The sequence below is a fragment of the Littorina saxatilis genome, linkage group LG3 (assembly GCF_037325665.1).
Source record: "Littorina saxatilis isolate snail1 linkage group LG3, US_GU_Lsax_2.0, whole genome shotgun sequence".
NCBI classification, from domain to species: domain Eukaryota; kingdom Metazoa; phylum Mollusca; class Gastropoda; order Littorinimorpha; family Littorinidae; genus Littorina; species Littorina saxatilis.
In genome coordinates this window covers 22787287-22794786 of record NC_090247.1, presented here as the reverse complement: position 1 = coordinate 22794786, position 7500 = coordinate 22787287, and the positions used below count along the sequence as shown (strand labels likewise).

The window sequence follows — 7500 nt, the reverse complement described above, 5'->3', positions numbered from 1 at the left end:
AAGAACATGTGTGTCTGTGCGTGCGCGTGTCTGAAACAAATGCGTTTACATGTATGAATCAATGTGTCTACATATATATGTTAAGATGCGAGTGTTTATCTGCAATTGTGCGTGTCTATGTTGGTGTACCGTAAGTCACCGCCCGCGAACCAGTCAGTGCCCAACACCTCAGAGCCGCAGGCATTGAGTGATGACGACAACTACGTTACTAGCCATGAGAGTGAGTTCAGTGACTACCCACCCGATCACGACCAGGACTGTGCCACTTGTTATCTCCAGTGACAACGCCCTTTCCCCCACATCCAGAGCGCTCTTCCGACAGTACCGAAGATGTTCCATGCCTGCTGCCTCCACAGCCTACGAGCGGCGATAGTCACCTTCCTCTTCGTCGACCTGTATCACTCCGCGACCCTGCAGCCCACACAGAACCCAATAGCCTCCTCTAAAATCCAGATCCCTCTAAGGACACAGCAAGCGTCAGCGCTGCTTGCAATCCCACCCTATCGCCCAATCCACTTGACGGCGACACGGCTGACTTTAAACCTATTCTTATTATTATTCTCTTTATTTATATAGCGCCTTATCCGAAGTTCAAAGCGCTTTATCGTTTTCCTCGTTCAAACCTAACGAGGAAAACACCACCACGGATCCTCCGTCTCCTGTGGACATCATAGCCCGCGTGTTTGAGGACGACCCCACCAGCCCTCCTCTCCAGCTTCCCGACGCCAGCACGGCCTGTGCTGGTCATGATCCTGGTGATGCTGGCTGTTCACTCACCTCTTCCGGCAGCAACGCTCTCCCAGCAGAGAGGTGTGATGGTACCCCCCAGCCCGTCACACAAGGGGGGAGAGCACGGCAAAACAGCAATGTGGGACCCAGCGAGAACAGCAACAGACCGATCTCCCGGTCACAGTCAGCTTCACAGGACAGAAGCGGGCGTAGCAAACAGTCGCGCATTCTCCGAGACTGGATGCCATCCTCAGTAGGAACGACAAAGGTCACGACACAACCGCCAGAAGGGAACGCTAATCCAACAGATAAGAGCAATGACGTCACTCAGTCCCTTCTGGGACTGCCACAGAAGGCCAGCAATGACGTCATGGCCCTGACCCGGCTACAGCAACCAATACTCTTGGTGAGTTCGCACTTCTTTCCTACTGGATGTAATAGAAAAGAAAGATGATGCAGCCTTTATTATGTGCGGAGACTTCAATGCCAAAACCGGTTGTAACTTCGTCGCTCCATTTTACGACTTAGAATCAGACTGTTGTGTAAATGTAGATGGTGAAATGTAGATGGTGAAATGTAGATGGTGAAATGTAGATGGTGATCTGTGGTCCTAGAACAGCGCCGAAGGCTGCCATTTTTCTCAGCATACCTCCAAGGACCCAGTTGTTAATCCATTCGGAAGCAGTTTGTTAGATCTGTGTCCTAGCCTGGATATGCACATTTTAAACGGGGCTTGTGATGGTGATAGAAGAGGCCTTCACACATACATGACGTCAAACTGCAGCAGCGTGATTGATCATTTCATTGTGTCCTGTCCTTTGGCTTCCCTGGTACATAAGATGCGTGTTCCATACCATTCCAGAAGCACACTTCTCCCCTGAGACAGAGAATCCTACTGGGAAACTCGGAAGGAGTATAAAAAGTTGCTTGATGAGAAAGAAAAACAGCATACACAGAAATGCAGAAGAGAATTAGAAAGCTGTTTTAATGATCCCAAACAGTTTTGGAAAAACGCTGAACAGTTTTCAAGAAAAAGGGCATTGAGGGGCGATATTACCAATGAGCAGTGGTTGGAAAACTTCGAGAATGTGTTCAATGCAAACAATGTTGCAAATTTAAATGAAAGTAAAGAGCCTACCTGTCAGGGTGAGTCACAAGAAGGAGAAACCAGACCTGAAGATGACTGTTTGAATTCTGACATAACCTACCAAGAGGTTCAGGCAGCTATTGATCATTTGAAAGCCAATGAAGCTGCTGGACCTGGTGGAGTCACACCAGAGGTCTTCAAATGTGCACATGTTCATACTGGGATCAGCTCGTTACTCCCCCGTATCGCTAATCCCCCGGCTCGCTACTCCCCCGTATCGCTAATCCCCCGGCTCGTTACTCCCCCGTATCGCTAATCCCCCGGCTCGCTACTCCCCCGGCTCGTTACTCCCCCGTATCGTTACTCCCCCGGCTCGTTACTCCCCCGTCTCGTTACTCCCCCGTATCGCTACTCCCCCGTCATGCATTCTGAAATAGTATCTCTTCTGCTTAAAATATATACTTTTTTTTCAAAGATGTACTGTGCACGAATGTACAGGCAGATCTGGCAGTTGTACGTTCTTTAAACATGCTCTCTCTCTCTCTCTCTCTCTCTCTCTCTCTCTCTCTCTCTCTCTCTCTCTCTCTCTCTCTCTCTCTCTCTCTCTCTCTCTCCCTCTCTCTCTCTCTCTCTCTCTCTCTCTTGAAAATTCAATTAAGTAATAACTGCATTACTTAAGTGTAATAAAAAAGGCACGGGGGAGTAACGAGCCGGGGGATACGGGGGAGTAACGAGCCTGGGGAGTAGCGATACGGGGGAGTAACGAGCCTGGGGAGTAGCGATACGGGGGAGTAACGAGCCGGGGGAGTAACGATACGGGGGAGTAACGAGATGCTCCCGTTCATTCTATTCCTTTTTTGGTCCGTTTGGTCAATTCTATTTTTCATCTGGAGTTTCCTCAGAAGATTGGACTGAAGCCATTATCCACCCTTTACACAAAAAGGCTAATTTGCATAAACCCGATAATTATAGGGGTATTTCTTTGTTAAACAGTTGTGGCAAGTTGTATATTTGTACCGTAAAATCCCTAGCAAACGCCCAGTATCTAGCAACCGCCCACCCCCCCCCCCCCCCCCCCGACTTTGGGCCAAAAGTTGTGCAGAGGGGTCACTACCTAGCAAGCGCCCACCCCGGTTTGTTGGGGTTTTTTTTGCGGGAGAGAAACGGACACATTCCACCTCGCGCCCTTCCCCAGTTGAGAGTATCAGCCAATGTGCGTTTGTATGCTTCCACAAATGGATGGATGACCATCCTGACCTGGATTCAGCGTGTTCTTAGGCCAGCAGACGAGCGTCGCCTCCTACTTCTGGACTGCTACAGCGCTCACAAGACCCAGGAAGTCAGAGAAGCGGTTGCCGCACAGCAAGTTGACTTGGTCTTTGTGCCTGCAGGCAGCACAGCTTTAGCCCAGCCAGTCGATGTCGGTTTTGCCAAACCTTTTAAAGATGGCATCAGAGACTGCTTGGTTGAGTGAACTGAGAGAAGCAAGACCACCGACAGCTGCTGACAACCTCAAGCAGCCTAGAAGGCAAGACGTCATCAACTGGGTCAGCAGGGCGTGGGAGAACATACGACCTGAAACGATCGTTACTTCCTTTCTCAGGTGCGCAAATTGACGGTTCCCAAGATGATGAAATACTTGTGGTTTCCAGATGAAATCGGCGCTATCCTGCCTCGCGATCACGACAATGGAGATGCTCCAGAAGAAGCTGAGAGTGGAGACGACAGTGAAGACGATGATGTTGACTTCGAAAGACTAGAATGAGCCCATGATCATCAACCCTACCAGATCTCCAAACAAGAGAAGAAACTGTGTTTGTGCTGACGTTATTCTGAGAGTTAGAAGAATCAATGTCACTTGTGTTCTTTTTTTCTTCTTTTTTTTCTACCACAGATCGTTGATCCTTATTTGTGTAAAACACAGCGTGTTTATTTTTCATTAAAATTGCATACATCACATGGTTGTATCACTGTTTTTTTCTCGTGAAAATGTGATGACATTTATCTTGCAAAGAGGTGTATACCTAGCGAACGCCCACACCCTACTTTAACCCGAAATCTGTGCGGAGGGGGGCTGGGCGTTTGCTAGGGATTTTACGGTATTATTAATAAACGATTGTCAAGTTGGGTAGAAGAGCAACATTTACTCTGTGATACACAAGCGCAGCAGGGTTTCGGAAAGATCACTGCACCACTGATCACATATTTACTTTGTTCAGTATGATTTAGAGGCATTTGCTAATAAATAAAAAAAAGTTGTACGTTGCTTTAATTGATTTGTGTAAAGCCTTTGATTATATCTCCCACTGTAAGCTCTGGCCCATTTTGCGCAGAACAGGGGTTAAAGGTAAGATGTTACAAGCCATCCAAAGCATGTACTGCAGAGTTAAAGCTCGAGTAAGATACTGTCGTAGACTGACAGACGCCTTTTTTTTTGAGCCACAAAGGCCTCAAGCAAGGGGAAACAACCTGTCCGCTACTTTTCTCCCTGTTCATTAAATGACCTGGCGTCAAAAATAATGTGTAGGGGTAAACATGGAGTACCATTGGGGCCTGATCTACTTGACCTATTGGTTTGCTTTTCGCTGATGACATTGTTTTGTTGTCTGATACCGTGGTCGGCTCACGAAACCAATTGTATGTTTTTTCCCAAGGTAAACCTGGGAAAATCAAATATCACTATTTTTAGAAATAGGGAATACATTTCGCAGAACTACACTAATCGTCATAAAAAAAACTTTACACTTGCGTTTGAGGGCAGATCTTTCTGATGAGGCCGTTTATCGTAAAACTAATTATATGACTGGACAGACCGTTTATTCCCCTAACTTATTCAGAAAACAGATTGAGTTTACATGACGTAGTGTCGATACAGTGGAACCTACAACACAGACACCCCCCAAAATCAAATTCGCAAAATCAAGGTTCCCGCCTTAAAATTGACAACAAATCAGAACTGCTAAAACGAAACATGTTTAGCATGTCCTTAGACAGAACAATCACATCTGCATCCAAATCAGTCAGTTTTGTTAACATATCTTGTCTACCAAGGACGCTCCGGCATGCTGAGCGGTGTAGGTGTCAATCCTCTCAGAAGACATAAAAGGCAGTTTTTGAAGCCGTTTTAGCGGGTAATGAGACAAAACATGGTACATTTGAGTAACTCGCCAACGCATTGCCTTCAAACTTTCGGAGATTTGTGCTAACACGTGTCGTAAAGTAAATACGAAATTTCAAGTCATTTGAGACATTAGGTCTGCTATTATTTGTCATGTCAGAAAAAGTTCTTAAATTGACGGTAGGTTTTTGTTGACTCATCGACAAATTTTAATTTGTTGAAATCTTCAAGAACAATGACAGATGCGCCACATACTAAAATGTCACGTACATATCTTATCAGACATGGGTAGTATGAGGATTTCAACGCGAAAGTAGTTTTTAAGAAGTTAACTCATTCAGAGCGCTGAGCGCAAAAAATAATGTCGGCCTAGGCCTAGCAAAGCTCACGTTGTTGGTTGAGGATTATTTGATGTGGCGACATCCCCATGTTCAGATCAACTCATGTAGGTAGTGTGTGTATGTGTGTGTGTGTGTGTGTGTGTGTGAGTGTGTGTGTGTCTGTGTGTGTGTGTGTGTGTGTGTGTGTGTGTGTATGTGTGTGTGTGTGTGTGTGTGTATGTGTGTGTGTGTGTGTGCGTGCACGCGTTTGTGTGTACGATTGCGTGTGTGTGTGTGCGTGTGTATGTGAGTGAGAGATAGAGACAAAGAGAATGGTAGCTAGAGTGGCTTGTCATGTTTAATATGTACTTGTTGTTACGGGTCGGTTGACCCAAACAATACACTTTCTGAGTTCTCTGTGACAAGGGACACTTTCACCGGAGACACAGCTGCTACCGTTACGTCAGATCCAACGTCACCATTGCCTGGCAAGACGCGTCACTGGATTGTCAACGTCATGGATGCCACCTCGTCAGTCTGAACGACGTCTCAGAGTTGAGGAATGTGACGTCACTACTACTTCAGTATCATGCGAAAAGTGTTTATACAGGGTTGCGTCGGGCTTCTGCATCTTATGCCTCTGGGTTCAAGACGAAATAATTTGATCTGTCTTTTCTTTTTTTACATTTAGTCAAGTTTTGACTAAATGTTTTAAAATAGAGGGGGGAATCGAGACGAGGGTCGTGGTGTATGTGTGTGTGTGTGTGTGTGTGTGTGTGTGTGTGTGTGTGTGTGTAGAGCGATTCAGAGTAAACTACTGGACCGATCTTTATGAATTTTTTCATGAGAGTTCCTGGGTATGATATCCCCAGATGTTTTTTTCATTTTTTCGATAAATGTCTTTGATGACGTCATATCCGGCATTTTGTAAAAGTTGAGGCGGCACTGTCACACCCTCATTTTTCAATTAAATTGATTGACATTTTGGCCAAGCAAGTTTTGACGAAGACCGGACTTTGGTATTGCATTTCAGCTTGGAGGCTTAAAAATTAGTTAATGACTTTGGTCATTAAAAATCTGAAAATTGCAATTAAAATTATTTTTTTATAAAACGATCCAAAATTACCTTTATCGTATTCTTTATCATTTTCTGATTCTAAAAACATATAAATATATTATAGTCGGATTAAAAACAAGCTCTGAAATTTTAAAAAATTAAAATTATGATTAAAATTAAACTTCCGAAATCGATTTAAAAACAATTTCATCTTATTCTTTGTCCGTTCCTGATTCCAAAAACCTATAGATATGATATGTTTGGATTAAAAACACGTTCAGAGAGTTAAAAAGAATAGAGATATAGAAAAGCGTGCTATCCTCCTCAGCGCAACCGCTACCGCGCTTTTCTGGATTGTTAATTTCACTGCCTTTGCCCCGAGCGGTGGACAGACGATACGGTCTTGCGGAAAAAATCCAATGCGTTCAGTTTCATTCTGTGAGTTCGACTGAGCTTGACTAAATGTTGTTATTTCGCCTTACGCGACTTGTCTTTCTTTTGATATGCTCTTTTGCTGATTGCTGCAATGCCTCCTGATGGAACAAGGGCAAATACAAGTGTCTCAAACTGGCAGGACAAAGTTGCCATGACACAAGAAGGACAGGGGCACGTAGGTTGTATGGAAATAGACAAAGAACCCACTCAACCAATTTGGTATTTGCTCTCTTAACTGTTTTTTTGTTTAAATGAGCAGCTGCTTTAAGCTTTGACTATTTTTATAGTGTTGGGAATGTGTCTGATCAGGACTCCCCGGAAAACAGCGAAAAGATCTTGTGCAACCCATGTCAAAAAAAGGTGAGTCTCTGTGAAAGGACTTCGCGTGTGCTTCTCAGATAAAACGAAGGTGAGTTTATTTACTTTGAGCAGTCTTCTCTAACATTTTCTGAAGACCGTGCTTTGCCTTACATCTTACCAAATGCCAAATCTCAAAATGTCAACTCGCCAGCCGGGCGAGTAACTTCAAGAAATATACTAGCCCGCCAGAAATTTCGCTGGCTCGGGACATACCACGCAACAAATTATGAGTGTTAGATTTCTTTACTTTATTAAAACAGCGGTGGCACGCACAGAAGCCTCGTTTTTGTTTCACTAGAACATGGCGATGATTTTGCAGACGACAGATAGTTCCTTTTCTTCTTTATTTGGTGATTAACGTCGTTTTCAACCATTCAAGGTTATATCGCGACGG

At 44.6% G+C, this 7500-nt stretch overlaps 1 protein-coding gene across 1 annotated transcript in view; it reads right to left on the bottom strand.

Annotated features, from left to right (window-relative positions):
* The window catches only part of LOC138961133 (mucin-2-like), a 198846-nt gene that overhangs the window by 176955 nt on the left and 14391 nt on the right, over nucleotides 1–7500 (bottom strand). The gene's annotated exons all lie outside the window — the stretch shown is intronic.